The sequence below is a fragment of the Nerophis ophidion genome, linkage group LG09 (assembly GCF_033978795.1).
Source record: "Nerophis ophidion isolate RoL-2023_Sa linkage group LG09, RoL_Noph_v1.0, whole genome shotgun sequence".
Taxonomy (NCBI): domain Eukaryota; kingdom Metazoa; phylum Chordata; class Actinopteri; order Syngnathiformes; family Syngnathidae; genus Nerophis; species Nerophis ophidion.
In genome coordinates this window covers 27,839,514-27,860,722 of record NC_084619.1, presented here as the reverse complement: position 1 = coordinate 27,860,722, position 21,209 = coordinate 27,839,514, and positions in this window count along the sequence as shown.

Below are 21,209 nucleotides of genomic sequence, written 5' to 3'. Positions count from 1 at the left end.
TATTTTAGCATGCCAAGGCATTTTTTTTCCTATGTTTACAAGTTTGTGGGAACAGTTTTGAGGGTGTGTCTTTTCCGCAAAATATCAGCTACTTCTCAAAAGAATGGACACCAATCCCACATCTTCATTACAACATCTTACAAGAAGCCGTTATTGTCAAGGTCCACATCTTGGACCATGTCATGTTCTGTTTTAATTTTGTTTTGTTATCACAGCCTGTTTTGTATTCAATGTCTTTAGTTCCCGGTGGCACTTCCTGGTTTGTTTTGGTTGCCTAGTTACGCATTTAGTGTCACCTGTTTCTGGTTTTTGATTACGTGCACCTGTCCCTGATGATTTCTGCCCCTATATGTGCCTGTCTTTGTTTGCCTTTCGTTCTCGGACTATAGTTTGCCTCACGCAACAGATGACGTCGCATTCCCGCATTGTGGTAAAGTACTTTTGTTATTCGATTAGCTTCCAGGCTAGTTTGTTTATTTTCTTGTCCCTAGTTTACATACTAGAGTTTTCTGTTCTTTCTAGCTCCTATGCTAAATTATGTTGGTTTGTCTATAGTGCCTTGTGCAAGTGTTTTTGTTATTAGTTTGTTTTTGTAGTCACAAATAAATCCTCATTCCTACCTTTACGCTGTGTTCCATTTCCGCTGCACCACGAGAACGCAAACACACGCCACGAGGCCACCTAGACGTCACAGTTATGTCCCAATACTTTTGTCTATGTTGTGTTTTAAAAGTGTGTGAGAGCAAATGTTATTCATGGAATGGTTGTAAAACTGTAATGAAAATCTAGATTTTAGAACTGTTATTGATTGCCATGTCTGAAGAGTCGCTTCAGCAGGCGCAACAACTCAGCTGTCAGAACTGGGTGACTGTGGGCATTTAAAATGTCACCGGCTCACACAGGCTGAACTTTAGAATGCAGCCAACATCACTCAATTTATGTTTATGATCTGTCTATGATCAGTGCCTAAGACCCTGTGGAGTGGAAAAGTGTAGATGCTGAGGTGCATAATGAATGACTTACTCTCGTGGCTGGGAGGTGCGATAGAGACGGGATCATGACGGTGACATGACACTTATGACTGTTTGAGTCACACCGATGCCGCTTTCAGTCACGCTCATAAATCTCGACAGGAAGTCTCAAGGTGTGCTTACAACTGGCTGCGGCAGTAAAAAAGCGCTGAGCGGAGTTTAAACCTGGTGTGGCATATAATGAATATTTCATGATAACTAAGCACTTTGGAAAACTATGACATAATAAGTAGATTTGACACAGCTGCAGCTGAATTAGACCACTCAGGGCTGCAAACAAAACAAAACAACTAGGCCATCTTCACTATGTACTACATGGCTGAATCGAACATGTACAATTCTAGTTAATGTTTATTTTGGTCAAGACTACGTGATAATAATGACAAAAATTAGACTTTGGTAGGGATTGGTACCGACAGAAGTCTGTCAGTCCACTGGGTATCAATTCATGTAACATCAAACCATATTAGTACCATGTTTCGATACTTTTGTTGCATGTGACGTCATGTCCGGTTGCAAACTGAACACCAGCTGAAACACTTGGTGAGGAAAAAAATCACTCAAGCAGCACTCAGAGCGAACTCAGCTGTCTGTCTGAATACAATTTTAAATACTTACAGAGAACGTATGCCTGATAGATGACGTTCACCCTTAAAGAAAAGCTTCTTCAACTTCAACTTTATTTATAAAGCACATTTAAAATATACCACAGGGGTAGCCAAAGTGCTGTACAATGGACAGGTTAAAAGATAATACGAAGACCGAGCAAACACAACACAAACAGAACATGATAAAAAATAGATAAATAAAACATAAAAACATAAAAACAGGTTCACAGCAGGTGTATAATGGGGCGCCATTGCAGGATGGCTATCACTTGGTGTTAAAAGCCAAGGAATAAAAGTATGTTTTTAAGAGAGATTTAAAAACAGGATGAGAGGAGGCTTGTCTAACACTCAGAGGTAGGTCGTTCCAGAGCTTGGGAGCAGCAGCAGCGAAAGCTCTGTCACCTCTAAGCTTCAGCCTTGTGTCAGGGACCGTCAGTAGCAGCTGATCGGCTGATCTTAGGGATCGAATGGAGCAGTAAGTTTGAAGGAGGTCGGAGAGATATGTTGGCGCGAGGTTGTTTAGACAAAGAAAAGCTCGACTTTTTCTAAATGCAGCAGCTCGATGCCAATTGGTTTTGCCATAGACATGCTACTGATTACCCTCAATCAGACAAGCGGTAGAAAATTGGATAGCTGGATGGATTTTACATGCCGATTTCAACTTCTACAAATGTGTTAAAGAAAACTATGAATGAAGATTCACGTTACAATCAAACAGCTGATACGTAATTAAAGTATAGTAACACTTCGTAGGGTACTACATAAGACTAAACTGGCACAACGGTAAAGACTACTTTCAAGCTAGGCAACAAACCGTAGTCTATACACTACTGTCCATTTAACGTCTTGGAATTACAACTGCATGCAAAGTCTCCTAGATATTTGCAAATGAGACTTAGAAATGTAAGGAAACAAGGTATAACAGCTGGAAAGCATAGTTATAATAATGAGTTAATTGTTAAATGTTGAAAAAAATTAAAATTGTTATTTAAAAGATTAACATTTATCAAAACATTAACATACACAAAAGTTTCAAAAATTGGTACCATTGAGTACTGGGATGGATTACCAGGTACCGTACTGGTTAAAATGTGAAAATTACTCATCCCCAGATATCTGATCATATTGGTATAACTTGATCTGCCTATAGCGGTATCGGAGAAAGTGTCATCTGGATTTTGGGCAGGGATTGGCAACCTAAGCCAAGGGTCCTCAAACTTTTTGACTCGGGGTCTGCATTTGGTTAAAACAATTTGGCCGGGGTCCGGACTGTATATATTCCTCGCGCACTAATTGACTGAAGGAGCACGCACTTTGCTGATGATGTCATGTTATCATTTTTAAACAATATGATTTGCCTGAGCAGCTAGGACACACCAAGAGTAACACGCTATAGAAAATGGATTAGATAGGCCTCCTCTCCAGGGGCCCAGGGTTAGACTGATTTTTATTTTTTTCTCACCTCCCCTCCTTAGTGTTTTTCAACTTTTTGTAAGGAACACCGGAAGTTGGCAGACCCGTCAGCGATCCTGTTCTGTCTCCCTGTGACGTTTTTCTGCTCCTGAATTGGATTGTGCTGAAAAACTTAATTTTGTCACGACTTGAACATGACTCTGGACACAGATGCAGGGGTATGAAAACAAATATTTATTTTGAACAAGGGAAAGGGTCCAAAAGGGGAGAAACTTAACAGGCCGAAAAAGCCGAGCTTGCCTAACCTAAAAAATAACAAAATCTCAATGAACTCAAAACGCTCCAGCAGCGGAGAGAAAAAAGGTGCAAAGAGGACACTATGCAAAATATAACAAAAAGGGCTCCAAGGGAGGCAATGCTAAACAACTAATCTTACCTGACAAAAATGGTACATAGAACGTGGCAATGGCTGTGAACATGGATCGCTGGAGGTATGCACATGATGTAACGAGACACTCTGGCACAAGACAAGAGGAGGACGAGACATTTATGCACATGAGGGAGTGTGACACAGGTGGGCACAATCAGGCAATCAGAGTGACGTCAGACCGGTGAAACAGGAGGAAGGGCAAGTGATCTGAAACGAGAGGGAGAGTTAACTTTTCAAACTAAAACAGGAAATGATAGGACCACATGACACCAGACTAAAACCAGACAAGACTTCACCCAGGTGTGAAAGAACCCCCCCTTCTAGGGCCGACTCCTGACGGCCCAGGGACCTCAGGGTGGAGTCTATAGAAGTCTCGGATCAGGGAGGGGTCATCAATGTTCCGTTGGGGAATCCACTCTCTCTCTTCTGGACCGTACCCCTCCCAATCCACCAAAAACTGTCTACCTCAACCTCTTTTGCGTACCGCTAAAAGTTTCTTGACCCGGTACAGAAGTCCTCCGTCTGCTGCTTCCAGCGGCGGGGGTGGTTTGGTTGCTGGGACCATGGGGTTTTCTTCCGCAGGCTTGACTTGGATGACATGGAAAGTAGGGTGGCCGCGGAGCGACCTGGGTAGGCGTAGGCGTACTGCTGCTGGACCGATGACCTTTGTGATGGGGAAGGGACCCACGAATCTGGGCGCTATTTTCTTGGAGGGTACCTTGAGGTGCAGGTCTTTGGCGGATAGCCATACTCTGTCCTGGCTGGTAATCAGGTGCTGGGCGGCGCTTTCGGTCGGCTGCTTTCTTTACCCGATCTCCTTGGCGAACGAGCATTTTTCGGGCCGCGAGCCAGATGCGACGGCATCTGCGCACCAGGGCGTGGGCTGAGGGCACGGAAACCTCTGGTTCAGAGTCTGGGAACACTGCCGGTTGGTAGCCGTAGACACACGTGAAGGGGAGAAGCCTGTGGCCGAGGTAGGTAAGCAGTTATGGGCATATTCCACCCAGATCAGGTGGGAACTCCACGTTGTTGGGTTCTGGGACACGAGGCATCGGAGGCCGGTTTCCAGTTGTTGATTGAGGCGCTCGGTCTGGCCGTTCGACTCCGCGTGGTAGCCTGATGTAAGGCTGGCTGTAGCCCCGATGAGCTTGCAGAACTCCTTCCAGAACCGTGAGATGAATTGGGGGCCCCGGTCTGATACAATGTCTGTGGGAAATCCATGAATTCTAAAAACGTGTTGCATCAATATCTGAGCAGTCTCCTTGGCTGTGGGCAACTTTGGCAAGGCAAAATGTGTCATCTTTGAAAAGCGATCGACCACGGTGAGCACCGTAGTGTTACCTCTAGAGACTGGGAGGCCAGTGACGAAGTCCATAGAGATGTTAGACCACGGTCTGGAGGGGATAGGCAGAGGCTGTAGAAGTCCAACACGTGCCCCGGAGGATGTTTTGTTACGAGCGCAGACCGGACACGCCTCGATGTACTCCCGGACCTCCGCCTCCATGTATGGCCACCAGAACCGCTGTGAAATCATAAACATAGTTATCCGGATCCCCGGATGGCAGGTAAGCCGCAAGGTGTGAGCCCAATGAATCACCCGTGGGCACAGACTCACCGGGACGAACAGGCGATTCTCTGGGCACCCACTAGGTGGAGGGGTATCACCATTAGCGTGCCTTACCTCTCGTTCTATCTGCCAAGTGGCCGCTCCAACCACACAGTTCAGTGGGAGGATGGGTTCTGGTACCTTGGCAACAGGCTCAGGGTCGTAGAGGCGTGACAAGGCATCTGACTTGGCGTTGCGGGACCCCGGCCTGTAAGACAACGTGAAGTTAAAACGATTGAAAAACAATCTCCACCTGGCCTGACGTGAATTCAGTCTCTTGGCGTTTCGTGTATATTCCAAGTTCTTGTGGTCAGTCCAAACTATGAAAGGATGTTGTGCTCCCTCTAACCAATGCCGCCACTCTTCCAGCGCTACCTTAACCGCCAAAAGTTCCCTGTTGCCAACATCAGAGTTTCGTTCTGCAGGGCTCAACCGGCGAGACAGGAAAGCACAGGGGTGGGTCTTCCCATCTGCCTCCAGTCTTTGGGATAAGACCGCCCCAACTCCCTGGTTCGACGCGTCCACCTCGACCACAAACTGGCGTTGTGGATCTGGTAGCGTGAGGATGGGTGCAGTCGTGAAGCGGCGCTTGAGATCCTGGAACGCCCTCTCTGCCTCAGGACACCAGTGGACGCGTACCTGTGGAGAAGTCAGAGCATGAAGAGGGGAAGCTATTGCGCTAAAGCCTCTGATAAATCGTCTGTAGAAATTCGCAAAACCGAGGAATTGCTAAACCTTCTTATGACTATCAGGTGTTGGCCACTTGGCGACTGCGCTAACTTTAGCCGGATCCATCTGTACTCTTCCAGGGGCTACAATGAAACCCAGGAAGGAGATGGTGTCGGCATGGAATTTGCACTTTTCAGCTTTTACGTACAGGTGGTTTTCCAGGAGCCGTTGCAAAACCTGGCTGACATGGTGTCTGTGAATGACCAGATTGTCAGAATAAATTAGAATGTCATCAAGATAGACGAAAACAAAATTGTCCAAAAAGTCTCTTAGCACATCATTAATCATAGCCTGAAAAACGGCAGGGGCATTAGTGAGACCAAAAGGCATCACTAAATATTTGTAGTGGCCACTAGGGGTGTTTAATCCGGTTTTCCACTCATCACCCTCCCTAATGCGAATGAGGTGATAAGCATTGCGTAGGTCAAGTTAGGTAAAAACTTTGGCCTGCTGGAGCTGATCGAAAACTGATTACATTAATGGCAGAGGGTACCGATTCTTTATTGTTATGTCATTGAGGGGACTATAGTCTATACACGGTCGCAAGGTGCCGTCTTTCTTGGATACAAAGAAAAACCCTGCTCCAGCAGGTGATGATGAGGGACGGATGAGTCCCGCTTTAAGTGAGGATTGTATGTAGTCTTTCATAGCATGTCTTTCGGGACCTGAAACCGAGTATAGGCGCCCCTTGGGGATGGTAGATCCGGGAATGAGGTCTATAGCACAATCGTAAGGACGATGTGGTGGGAGCGATGTAGCTTTTGCCTTATTAAACACCTCCTTCAGGTGGTGATAGCAAGGAAGTATGGAAGTCAAATCTGGGTGCTGTAGTTCTGTGGTAAAGCGAGCAGAAACAGAGTTGATATTTGTGGCGGTTCTTACTGGTGCACTAACCCTCATACACTTCCCCACGCAGTTCCTTCCCCAGCCATTGATTTTGCCTGTGGGCCAGTCTATGTGGGGGTTATGGTGAACAAGCCATGGATGTCCAAGTACTAGGGTGCGTGCTGGTGAGTGAAACAAAAAAAAGATCAATAGTTCAGCGTGGTTATCAATGTCTATGGCTACGGGTTCTGTTATATGGGTGATCGTGAATAAAGCGCTACCATTAAGGGCGCTAGCCTTAATGGGTGGTGTAATGACCCTTGTTTTTACTCCCAACTTCTTGGCTAACCCCCAGTCCATCAAGCTCTCATCGGCCCCAGAGTCAATTAAAACATGCATATCCACACTAATAGAGTCATTGGTTACCTTAATAGGTGTCAAAGTACGCATCGTGGCACTTGAGGCAGGATTCTGATCCCTCACCTTGGTCGACTTGGTAGGGCAGCCGGCCACGAGGTGCCCCACCTCCCCGCAATAGAAACATCGCCCCTCGTTGAGGCGACGTTGGCGCTCCACCAGAGGGAGTCGTGCCCGGCCCAACTGCATGGGCTCCTCTCCCCTCTCAGGCAGGGAATAGGGAAGCTGTGCTGTTGGTTGAAGACCTGGAGTAGGACTGGCAGTGAGGGAAATCTGCGGCTGGTGGTCTGGATCCGTCAGACGGCTTCCATGGAGAAACTTGAGCTCCCGTAGTCGTTGGTCTGTCCTGATGGCGAGAGTGATGAGGTCGTCCAGGTTCGCGGGTAAGTCTATGGGTAGGAGTCGCTCCAGAAGCGGGCCGGCCAGCCCCTTGAGGAAGACGTCATAGAGTGCTGTAGTGTTCCATCCGCTGTCTGCGGCCAGGGTTCGACAACAAACAGCATAATCAGAAGCTGATTCTTTCCCCTGATGAATCCTACTTAGCTCTCTGGCCTTTTCGCGCTCGGTAGAAACAGGGTCAAAAATCTTGTGGAGAGTCTCAGTGAAGTCTTGGAGTGAGCTGCAAATGTGAGAGCCCTTGGACCACTCTGCCATGGCCCATCTCCTTGCTCTCCCAGCCAGATAGGAGATCATAAAAGACACCTTAGCACGATCGGTGGGAAAGGCGTGGGGCGAAAGCTCAAAATGCATCTCAGAGATTATGATGAATTCTTTGCATTGTCCGGGTTTGCCCGCAAAGCGTTCAGGAGAGGCCAATCAGGCTCCCACTCCACTATGAATTGTGGGGAGTACCTGAGTCATGGGAACTGGCTGCAGCTCAGGCACAGGGGGTGCGGGACCAGGCTTGGTCATTTGGGTGACCAAAAGTTGTACCTGTGCCGCAAGTTGGCCCACCTGGGAAGTAACAGCGGTCCAAAAGTTCTCTTGGGTTCGGGCGATCCCCTGGATTCCCTGACCCAAGACTGCCACCCGCTCCTCATGAGCGGAGAGGCGGGATTCCTGCGCATGAAGGGCCGTGGCCAACTGATTCGATCCTGCTGTGTCCATACTGGCCAGAGAGTACTGTCATGACTTGAACAGGACTCTGGACACAGATGCAGGAGTATGAAAACAAATATTTATTCTGAACAAGGGAAAGGGTCCAAAAGGGGAGAAACTTAACAGGCCGAAAAAGCCGAGCTTACCTAACCTAAAAACTAACAAAATCTCAATGAACTCAAAACGCTCCAGCAGCGGAGAGAAAAAAGGTGCAAAGAGGACACTATGCAAAATATAACAAAAAGGGCTCCAAGGGAGGCAATGCTAAACAACTAATCTTACCTGACAAAAAGGGTACATAGAACGTGGCAATGGCTGTGAACATGGATCGCTGGAGGTACGCACATGAAGTAACGAGACACTCTGGCACAAGACAAGAGGAGGACGAGACATTTATACACATGAGGGAGTGTGACACAGGTGGGCACAATCAGGCAATCAGAGTGACGTCAGACCGGTGAAACAGGAGGAAGGGTAAGTGATCTGAAACGAGAGGGAGAGTTAACTTTTCAAAATAAAACAGGAAATGATAAGACCACATGACACCACACTAAAACCAGACAAGACTTCACCCAGGTGTGAAAAATTTCTTCTGTATGTAAGATTTGTGTGGCATATTGTTGCCGGATTCGGTCCTCCGTGGATGCGTCAGCAAGAACACAGCAAAAGGTAAGAACTAAGGGATTTATTAAACTCAAAACAGGCTAGAACAAAAACACTGGTGTACAGTAAATAGAAAAGTTCCTTGAAGTTGCTTGGCAATACGCCTCAAAATTCAATATGTTCCGTATGAATGAGGAAGGGAAAACAGGAAATCCCAGGATAACCCTTGATCCTATTTACAGACACATGGATTGTTGATATACAGTATGGTGGATAAGTCCTAGGGAACGTGCAGTTGTGCATGTTAGGTTGTTTCTGTCTACCTGCTCGTCTGCCAGTGGACAAATAACACCATGAAATAACAACATCTTCTTCTTTATGGCAGGTAAAAATAGATCGAGCCTTCAGTTTTGCTGCTGCTTTGCAAGACTTCAGGTTTAAGACTTTTCAGGACATGCTCCATCGCCCTTCATTGCAATTTAATGACACCTTTAGTGCTGTTTTTCTAACATCACACGGGATGCAGCTGATGGTACTTATCACATAAAAAGATGGTTTGTGGTTGTTAGATTCAGGATAAAAACAAAATCATATCTGAAAGCTTTCAGTCATACAGTATAGTGAACACCAGTACATTGCTGTTTAAAGAGAACACACTGAAACTACAGTATATTTTCTATATATTTCCCTATTACACACTGTACTTTACTGGTTCTCTCTTTTTTGGAAAACCACTTCTTATTATCCACCAAAAATGTCAGTCAATTGTCCACATTTTTGGTGACATTCTGTCTCTTGCACTCTATCAATAATAAATATCCACTTGAGTCCTGTGCAAAAAAAATGCATGGTACGCATGGACAAGTCAACTGTATTATAGTTTCTGTTAAAGATTATTTTAATGATCTGTCTGAATATCTAATGAATGCAATATTATAGAAAACATTTTACTAACTTAAACACTACAGAAATAGCATGTGTTGCCTGCCCCCCGCTTCCTTAAAATTACACTTAGACAAACTGTATTGATCCACAAGGGAAATTGTTAAAGGATGGAAAGGATAATGCAGGTATCAAGTAGACTAAAAATGTACCATAGTAGCAATATAAAATATAACATCTGTAATATTCACATATTACAATTACACTTTACAATGACATATAAGGATTTAAATTATACATATATTATCGTTCATAATATATTTTTTTTTCAGGATTTTAAAGATGATTAAAAGCCCTCAAAAACCACTCCAAAACCCTCCATCAACATGTTATATACACTGCAAGTCCATATATAATGTAGTAACAGGCAAGTTCATAACAACATGTAAAATATACAATATTTGCCGTATTTTGGTAATTTTAACTTATTTCCTCAGCACTTTTATTTCCATTGCCATAGCAGCGTACTTACGACTTTGGGCCAAAATGTTTGTTCCTTCTTCCGTAAACAAGCCTGTGAGTGTTCTAATCATGACAGACTTGCTAAAAGATGACAAAGATTTTTGGACGAATGAGGATTCACAACCTTATTTTTTTAAGCTGAACATACGGAGCATGAACTGCTGGTTATAGAAACGAGCACCAAGTAAGGGGGTGATCAAGGGGATGGGTCAAATGCAGAGGACAAATTTCACTACACCTAAAGTACAATCATTGGTACTTTAACTTTAACATATGCTGTTGAGCTAGCATTGTAAAATCAAAACATGAACAAATACTTTCCAGATACTGTAATATGATTGTTCATGTTTTTCAGTCAGTACAGATTGTGGTCCTAGCGCATTGTGCTGTGCATTACAAGCTCATAAGCAATTTGGGTGCTGACGTAGAAGCTAGTTTACCTCTTGTCATTGCAGCCTTAGTGCTAATACCGTAGCATGCCTATGTCTTACCAAGCAGGAAAAAAAGGGTGACTCCGTGTTCGTTCTTAGAATAACAATGTCGCTACAGCTTGGTTATTACACAGGTTACGGAACAAAAATGAGGTATTGTCAACGGTTTTCGGATGCATTTTTAAAGGAATTTAGAGGTAACATTGATTGCTCCCATTCGCTGCATTGCTAGCCACCTAAAACAAGCCGATTATTACGAATAAGAATGCAAAAATAAAGCAACCTTTTGTCTACTTGTCGCTCATTAGGATTGTTTAAAAATTCCAAAAAAGTGCAGTTTTACTTTGAGTCAATACGTAAAATTCTCTCATGACCCGTTGCTCGTTTTTTTTTATTTTGTTCTATTGGTTCCACTACCTCAGTTCTGTTTTCAGCATCCCCGGGGGTGTGTTTTGGTTACCATGGGTGCTGACAAGTTTCACCTGCCTCTGATTAGTGTCCGGGACACTCACCTTTTGCCGGGCACATACCTAGAGAGCTACTTATTCCCGTTTCTCGCCATGCTCGGTCCGGCTTCCTTGTTTGCTTTAAGCAAGAGTCATGTCTACCATGAATTGATTAACGTGGACCCTGACTTAAACAAGTTGAAAAACTTATTCGGGTGTTAGCATTTAGTGGTCAATTGTACGGAATATGTACTCTACTGTGCAATCTACTAATAAACGTTTCCATCAATCAATCAATCAATGTTGACCTTGCTTCTCGTTTCTATGCTTCTTTATTTTTTTGATTCCTGTGCTGAGTTTTACTTCAGCTCCCCGTGCAATCGGCATGTGTTTCTTTTGTTTTTTTTCTGTATGTTTGTATTTCATTGAATGATTCATTCACATTAAATGCAGCACAATGGAACAGGGGTTAGTACATGTGCCTCACAGTATGAAGGTCCTGGGTTCGAACCTGGGCTCGGGATCTAGCTCTGTTCATCACCTCAGCAGTCCACTGTATAGCCAGTAATAATCCTGTATTATTCCAAAAGATGGATATTACTTATGTCCCCTTGGTACAAAACATCACAGCTTATTCATAAACTCCCTCAGGCACATAAGCTATTGGCCATTGCACTGATGTAGTGGCACAATTTCAATCGGCGACACGCAGTGATTGATGTTCAGCGCTGATGGGCATTGGCACTGCTGCTTGGCACAACCCAGCAGTGGGCCATCAATAGAGAGGGGCAACAGCTGGCCTGAATAACATTTGCTGTCAAGAATGACAGAAATCTGGCTTTAACACACATTACACCCCACAGGCCACCCACAGCACTTTGGTCTTGTACTGGACGAGAGATTTATGCACCTGTTGTCAGAAAGATACAATAAAATAATAAAAACATTCTTTTTTTTGCTCAAATATAACAATTGTGATTGAATGATGTGATATTATGGAAGTCCAACTTGTTCTCTCTAATACATACTCAGATCAAGTGTTCCAATCCCCATCTGGCCAGACTCTGTGCAGATTATGCAAGGTTAGCAAAGTTTTTTTTTTTTATGAGTACTTCCAAAACATAATATTATGTTAATTTGAGTGCTAGTAATTGTGAGTTTGCATCTCAAAAATGCAGAGAGTCAATATTTTGTTAATATTGAAGTGGAAAAAACAACAAAAGGCCATGGCGGCGAAAAAAGTAAAAATTTAAAGTACCACTGATAGTCACAGACACACTAAGTGTGGCGAAATTACCCTCTGTGTTTGACCCATCCCTTTGTTCCACCTCCTGGGAGGTGAAGGGAGCAGTGAGCAGCAGCGGTGGCTATGCTCAGGAATCATTTTGGTGATTTAACCCCCAATTCAACCCCAAAGGGACGGCGTGGCGCAGTGGAAGAGGGTTCCTGGTTCAATCCCCACCTAGTACCAACCTCGTCACGTCCGTTGTGTCCTGAGCAAGACACTTCACCCTTGCTCCTGATGGGTGCTGGTTAGCGCCTTGTGTGTGAATGTGAGTGTGAGTGGGTAAATGCGGAAGTAGTGTCAAAGCGCTTTGAGTACTTTGAAGGTAGAAAAGGCCGGGGTTTTGAACTGACAACCTACCGATCTCAGGCTGACACTTATACCACTGACCACTGAGCAGGTTAGATAGGTTAAATGTTAAAGGGGAACATTATCACAATTTCAGAAGGGTTAAGACCAATAAAAATCAGTTCCCAGTGACTTATTTTATTTTTTTAATTTTTTTTCAAAATTTTACCCATCATGGAATATCCCGAAAAAATGCTTTAAAGTGCCTGATTTTCGCTATCTGTAAATACACCCGTCTATTTTCCTGTGACGTCACATAGTGATGCCAATACAAACAAACATGGCGGATAGCACAGCAAAATATAGCGACTTTAGCTTGGATTCAGACTCGGATTTCAGCGGCTTAAGCGTTTCAACAGATTAGACATGTATTGAAATGGATGGTTGGAGTGTGGTGGCAGATAGCGAAAACGAAATTGTAGCAGAAACTGAAGCTATTGAGCGAATAGCTATTGAAGCTATTCGGCGATTGCCTTCTAACCAACGATTTAATCTTTTGACCACTGGAGCAACTTAAATGTGTCGATTGGTAAGTGTTTGTTTGGCATTAAATGTGGGTGGAGGGAAAGGCTAGATGCAAATATAGCTATAAATGTACATACAGCTAGCCTAAATAGCATGTTAGCATCGATTAGCTGGCAGTCATGCGATTACCAAATATGTCTGATTAGCACATAAATCAATAACATCAACAAAACTCACCTTTGTGATTTTGTTGACTTTATCGTTGGAAATGCATCTGCTTTGAGTGTCGCAGGATATCCACACATTCTTGCCATTTCTGCCATGTTAGCATCGATTAGCATGCCTTGCTAATCGATGCAAACTCCACGTAAGACAACTTGAATCCGTCCCTGTCCGTGTTGTTACACCCTCCGACAACACACCGACGAGGCATGATGTCTCCAAGGTACGGAAAACAGTCGAAAAAACGGAAAATAACAGAGCTGATTTGACTTGTGTGTGTAATGTGTTTGAGAAAATGGTGGATTGCTTCCCATTGTAACGTCACGGGTGAAAGTTCATCGCTCTGACAGCAAACAATAGAAAGGTGTTTAAATCACCAAATTCACCCTTTTAAAGTTCGGAAATCGGTTAAAAAAACATATGGTCTTTTTTCTGCAACATCAACTTATACATTGACGCTTACATAGGTGTGGAGATAATTTCCCCCTTTAAAGAGCACACCATGAAAAAACAAAGGGAATATGAAAATTCAGGTGCGTAAGGCAAGCTGGAGACTGGTCAGACCAGACAAAGACAAAAGTTCAGATGAGCATGATCAAGAAGGCAGCGTCACTCACTGACATCTCAGGACAACTTGTGAGGTGCCGGTGCCAGCCGGCTGTGGCCACTCAGCCTTAAATAGCCGGCGACTAATTGGGATCAGGTGTGGCCAGGCTGCTAGAGCCAGTAGCATGCCACTCAGCAGGAGAGAGAGAAAAAATAAACCGAAGAGAGCAGGGACAGAATGTGACATGGAGTCTTTAATTGTGCAAAGGTGTGAATAGATGTTATTTTAAATGTACCCTGCCACCTGCGTTGTCTTGTGTTATTCTTTGTACTATGTTGAACGTGTGCGTTCCTAATTTTAGCATCAACCTGCTGAGGAACTGGAGGTGAAAATGACCATTGGCTATAATCTCACATTTTTTACTTGTCAAATGTTCTTTAATTCAGTGGTCCCCAACCTTTTGGTATCTGCGGACCGGTCAACGCTTAATAATTTGTCCCGTGGCCCGGGGGGGAGGGGTCCTTTTTTTTTTTTTTCCTTTGTAATGAAAAAGGGACATTTTTGTCATGAAAAAGGGGGGTTTTTGTGGTTGGTGCACTAATTGTAAGTGTATATTGTGTTTTTTTATGTTGATTTAATAATTATTATTATTATAATTTTTTTTTTTCATAAAAATGAATAAAAAATTGTTCTGCGGCCCGGTACCAATGGTGGTTGGGGACTACTTCCTTAATTTATATTTTGGTTAAATACCAGCTTGTGCAATTTTAATTTTTTTCTGACTTTGGAAGTTTTACTGGATTTAGATTTTTGTTTGTGGTTTTGTGTCCAGTTTTGGGATATACAATTATTTTAGTTGTATTTGTATTGAAGAAACAGATCAATTGTCAATTAAAAAAATCTATCAATCAAATCAATTCCTTTATTGTCTTTGTCATAATAATAAAAGTTATACATACATGCCAACAAGATTTTGTTGGCGCGTAGTCAAGTGGCATAGGATTTGCATTGATGTGCAGGTTGCTCCAGCTTAGTTGTCCCCTGGCTTATTCTTCCATCCATCAATTTTCTACCGCTTATTTCCATTGGGGTGGCTGGAGCCTATCTGTAACAGTAATAAATAAAGACAATATTAGTATCGTATATTATATATAGCAGTGGTCCCCAACCACCGGGCTGTGGTACTGGGCCGCAGAAGAATTTTTTTTTTTTTTTTTTTTTTTTTTTACTCATTTTTATTTATAAAAAAATAGAAAAAAAAAAAATATATATATATATATATATATTTTTTTTTTTTAATAAATCAACATAAAAAACAACATATCAGCTACAATCGGGCGGAAGGTGGTGTACACCCTGGACAAGTCGCCCCTCATGGCAACTGGTCCTTAAATAGGCAGTCCAATGACAGTTGCGTTGTAAAGAAGAGCGAGAGAAGAGGCGGGATGCGAACCGTCAGATGTTTGAAGAGTGTCAGGCTTGTCACTGACAGTTTGGTTATGTGTAGGTTTATCCTCTGTGTTTGTGTTTTGTTTCCTGTCAGGGCTCTTATTTTGGTTCCTTGTCCTGCACGTCTCCCTGAGCGCTTGTTTCCCTCACCTGTACTAGATTGGTAGTCTGGCTGGCACACCTGGTGGCAACTGCCAATCAGGCTACTATTTATACCTGCTTCAACCCTCCAGTCAGTGCTGGAGTATTGACAGCTGTTTCTAAGTTTGCCTGTTTCCTAGTTCCTGTGTGCTGTCACCTTTTTTCCTGGTTATCCTGGTTCCTGGTTTGTGTTTTCCCTGCACTTTGGACATTAAAATCATGTTTTCCTGCATCAAGCCTGCCATTTCAGCATCTTGCGATTTGACAACACCTTTGACAAAGTTAAAGTTAAAGTTAAAGTACCAATGACTGTCACACACACACACTAGGTGTGGTGAAATTTGTCCTCTGCATTTGACTCATTCCCTTGTTCATTCCCTGGGAGGTGAGGGGAGCAGTGAGCAGCAGCGGTGGCCACGCTTGGGAATAAATTTGGTGATTTAACCCCCAAATTCCAACCCTTGATGCTGAGTGGCAAGCAGGGAGGTGATGGGTCCCATGTTTATAGTCTTTGGTACGACTAAGCACTGAAAACGAGTGTTTTGTCGTTGTTGCAGCAATGCAATGTCCAGGGCACAATTATTGAGTTGATGAAAAGTGAAGTATTAAGATGGACGGACGCAGTAAAGGTTCAGGCTAGCATATCACAACAAAAAAAATGTATGTCAAGACACTACTTATGACACAATTAGACTTAGACTTCCTTTAATCGTCATTCAAATTTGAACTTTACAATACAGATGATATTTCGTTGGATTAGCTCGTTGTAGTGCAGGATAAAATAGCAATAAGGTGCAGAGTGTTTGCATTTATAAAAGCAGGTGTAGATATATATTACTGTACAGATAAATATATTGCACTCTTGCACATGCATCCACGTTTATGGATGTATGTTATATTGTCTTTATATCGCGAGTTAACCTGTTTTTTGGGAGAATTGAGGGGATAATTATGATGCGTTGAAAAGTCTGAGGGAAGAAGCTGTTACAGAACCTGGAGGTTCTGCTACGAAGGCTGCATAACCTCTTTCCATAGTCCAGTAGGGAAAACAGTCCTTGGTGGGGGTGGGAGGAGTCTCTACTGACTTTCTAAACCCTGGTCAGGCAGCGGCTTTTTGCAATCTCCCGGATAAGAGGAAGAGTAATCCTGATGATCTTTTCCGCCATCCTCATCACTCTCTGCAGAAACTTCTAGTCTGAGGCACTGCAGGCTCCAATCCTGAGAGAGATCAGTTGGTCAGTAGGCTCTCTATAGTGCCTCTGTAGAATTGGGGGAGGGAGCTGTGCTCTTTTCATCCGACGCAAAAAGTGAATGCGCTGCTGAGCTCTTTTTATAAGAGCTCCGGTGTGTAGGGACCAGGTCGGATTGAAAGTTATCTGCACCTTAGTTTCCAGCTGTTGCACTTCTGCATTGTACGCTGTATTGTCGTTGTTTCTAATGAGCCCCAGCACAGTGGTGTCGTCGGCTTATTTGACAATGATGTTTGATGGTGGAGAGGCAATGCAATCATGTGTGAGGATCGTGAAGAGCACAGGGCTTAGCACAAAGCCATGTGGGGCACTGGTGTTGATAGCGGGTGAGGTAGAAATTATGTATAGAATTAAATTGTCTATTAATTATATGCACTTCAGAGTTGCTTGTCTAATATTTAGGCTTGTATTCAGGAACGTAGCATCAATTTCTGTTCCCTCATTTCACCCTAAACCCGACGTCATCGCCCCATACACACACTAAAGGCTTGATTAACTAAAAGTTTGCTTGTTCTAAAAAATTTGCACATTTGATAGCACACGCAAAGATGATCTATTAAATGTGTGCAAAGTGGACTGTGTGTGTTAAGTGAGCAAAATAAGGCTTGCAATCCATTTTGAGTTTCAAACTTCAATAATACAGTATGCAAAATATATGCTGATCATCAAAATGCCCACAATACTGGGTGGAGAAAATGCAAATGTAATTATTTAGCAAACACAATGTGATTTATCGCACTGCGATGAAGTGGCAACTTGTCCAGGGTGTTTCCCGCCTTCCGTCCGAATGCAGCTGAGATAGGCTCCAACACCACCCGAACGGGACAAGCGATAGTAATTGGATGGATGGAATGTGATTTATCAGCACTTATCCCCGTTTTGCGAGCACTGTTTAGCGTTTTATTTAGCACGCGTCAGAAGGACGTGATAACTGAAAGTTCCACACATGGCTGCAGCATCAGTGTTTGCGCTGCACAGACAGACGATGGACGAGGAATCCTCGGTCTTATGTGTTTGTCAACATTTTGGACAGTCAGAAAAAAAACATATTAGACATATTGTTTATTCAGGAACATCATTTTATTATTTTATTGCTGCTTGCGGACTTAAGGGACTGATTAAAACAATTTTAATTGATGCGTTTTGGTGTCATTTAATATTGTGGTAATGCAGATTTTTTTTTCTTTCTCATTATCAAAATAGTTTGAATATGAAAAAAATTGTATTTAAGTATGCTTTTTTTGCCTCTTTGCTCACCTTCAGCGGTAAAATCAAAACAAAAAGTGTAGATGGACTGCGCAACTGCTTAAAAAATGCCTGTAAAAAATAGTACATGCCTCTTGCTTGTAGGAAAACACAACAAATTCACACAGGTAAAGCATTATAACATGAATTTGCAGTAAAAGAGTGTCTTTGTGGTGATGCCCAGTATAGTACAATCCTTATTTAAATATCATTGAACTTTCCTGGCAACATAATTTTTTTTTCTTTTTATTTAGGACATTTTTTTTTATAACTTACATATTTAAATGACATAAAAAAATAGTCACAATTTAATAAAATTCCTCGGCCTCCCTTGTGTTTAGTGCCCTGGTACAACATCCCTACTTTGACGCCCATGCATGTACTGCACGCGCTCAGAGGAAAGGCCATTTCCTTTGTGCTTAACCTTTAAGAAGGTCATTGTAGCGTAAAAATCAACCTTGCTCTGAATAAATCCCATCTCCTATTCTCCAGCCCATTCCCTATAATGAGGAGTGCTTTGTTAACTGCAGTGGTTGTTTGTGCAGCAGAGGGAAGGATGCACTTCTGCCAAGGGAGATAGTTGTGTTCATTCAGTGAGTTCAATTCGAACCTGCGTTCCAATCATCCATCCATCCATTTTCTACCGCTTATTCCCTTTCGGGGTCGCGGGGGGCGCTGGCGCCTATCCCAGCTACAATCGGGCGGAAGGCGGGTTACACCCTGGACAAGTCGCCACCTCATCGCAGGGCCAACACAGATAGACAGACAACATTCACACTCACATTCACACACTAGTGCCAATTTTAGTGTTGCCAATCATCAATCAGATAATTTATTTTTTAAGCAGTGGTGCTAATTTTTGCGTCTTATGGAAATCACATGATTTATGAAAATATTTCCACTCAGTGAAATAAACTGTTCTTAATACATCACCTGTTGTTGTTTTTTTTTAGCATCTTCACCATTCCTCACATACCAAACTAAGTTGTTTACTGTGCATGGCTTTACATTTGTATTGATCATAATAACCAATATTGAAATGTAAATGATATTATGAAAGGTTATTTATTTGCCAAATTTAAGCTAATTAACATTGGGGTTGTAGAAAACTGTAGGAAAACATGCTGGGGCCTTCAATGTAACAACGTGGTCGCATGGTTATGCGCGGGTTGTTCTCCGAAACTCCGGAGGCATGTGTCAAGAATGTGACTTGGATTAATGTTGCTTCTTCGATGCAGAGAGAATTTGGGATGAGCCAGGCGTGAGGTCAGGTACCTGGTTAATTTATTATTACACTAAATATAAAAAAAAGGCAAAACAAAGGGCGCTCACGAGGAGGTACAATACTAGGCTATTAAACACAAACAGGAAACAAAAACACTTGCTCGATGGCATGAATAATAATGAACTATAAACTAAAACAGCACGATGGCATGGTATGATCAACAAAAACAAAACACATACTGTGACCAAACAAAGGGAAATGAAAGCAAGGTGTGTGGCAGGTGATCAAGGGCATAAAGGTAGCATGTAGCAATTGGTATGGACAGCAAAGTTTCCAGGTCGATGAACAGAAAACAAATTATTTAAATAGTGACTATGATGATGAGAAACAAGTGCGGGACTGAGGGCAGGGGCGTGACTTGGAGACCAGGTGGAAACTAATGCGTAACTATGGAGACAAACAAATCCAGGAAGTGCAAAACGGGAAACGAGAGTCCAAAAACGAAACATAAACATGATCAAACATCCATCCATCCATCCATCCATCATCTTCCGCTTATCCGAGGTCGGGTCGCGGGGGCAACAGCCTAAGCAGGGAAACCCAGACTTCCCTCTCTCCAGCCACTTCGTCTAGCTCTTCCCGGGGGATCCCGAGGCGTTCCCAGGCCAGCCGGGAGACATAGTCTTCCCAACGTGTCCTGGGTCTTCCCCGTGGCCTCCTACCGGTTGGACGTGCCCTAAACACCTCCCTAGGGAGGCGTTCGGGTGGCATCCTGACCAGATGCCCGAACCACCTCATCTGGCTCCTCTCGATGTGAAGGAGCAGCGGCTTTACTTTGAGTTCCTCCCGGATGGCAGAGCTTCTCACCCTATCTCTAAGGGAGAGCCCCGCCACACGGCGAAGGAAACTCATTTCGGCCGCTTGTACCCGTGATCTTATCCTTTCGGTCATGACCCAAAGCTCATGACCATAGGTGAGGATGGGAACGTAGATCGACCGGTAAATTGAGAGCTTTACCTTCCGGCTCAGCTCCTTCTTCACCACAACGGACCGGTACAACGTCCGCATTACTGAAGAAGCCGCACCGATCCGCCTGTCGATCTCACGATCCACTCTTCCCTCACTCGTGAACAAGACTCCTAGGTACTTGAACTCCTCCACTTGGGGCAGGGTCTCCTCCCCAACCCGGAGATGGCACTCCACCCTTTTCCGGGCGAGAACCATGGACTCGGACTTGGAGGTGCTGATTCTCATTCCGGTCGCTTCACACTCGGCTGCGAAACGATCCAGTGAGAGCTGAAGATCCCGGTCAGATGAAGCCATCAGGACCACATCATCTGCAAAAAGCAGAGACCTAATCCTGCAGCCACCAAACCGGATCCCCTCAACGCCTTGACTGCGCCCAGAAATTCTGTCCACAAAAGTTATGAACAGAATCGGTGACAAAGGACAGCCTTGGCGGAGTCCAACCCTCACTGGAAATGTGTTCGACTTACTGCCGGCAATGCGGACCAAGCTCTGGCACTGATCGTACAGGGAACGGACCGCCACAATAAGACAGTCCGATACCCCATACTCTCTGAGCACTCCCCACAGGACTTCCCGAGGGACACGGTCGAATGCCTTCTCCAAGTCCACAAAGCACATGTAGACTGGTTGGGCAGACTCCCATGCACCCTCAAGAACCCTGCCGAGAGTATAGAGCTGGTCCACAGTTCCACGACCAGGACGAAAACCACACTGTTCCTCCTGAATCCGAGGTTCGACTATCCGACGTAGCCTCCTCTCCAGTACACCTGAATAAACCTTACCGGGAAGGCTGAGGAGTGTGATCCCACGATAGTTGGAACACACCCTCCGGTCCCCCTTCTTAAAGAGAGGAACCACCACCCCGGTCTGCCAATCCAGAGGTACCGCCCCCGATGTCCACGCGATGCTGCAAAGTCTTGTCAACCAAGACAGCCCCACAGCATCCAGAGCCTTAAGGAACT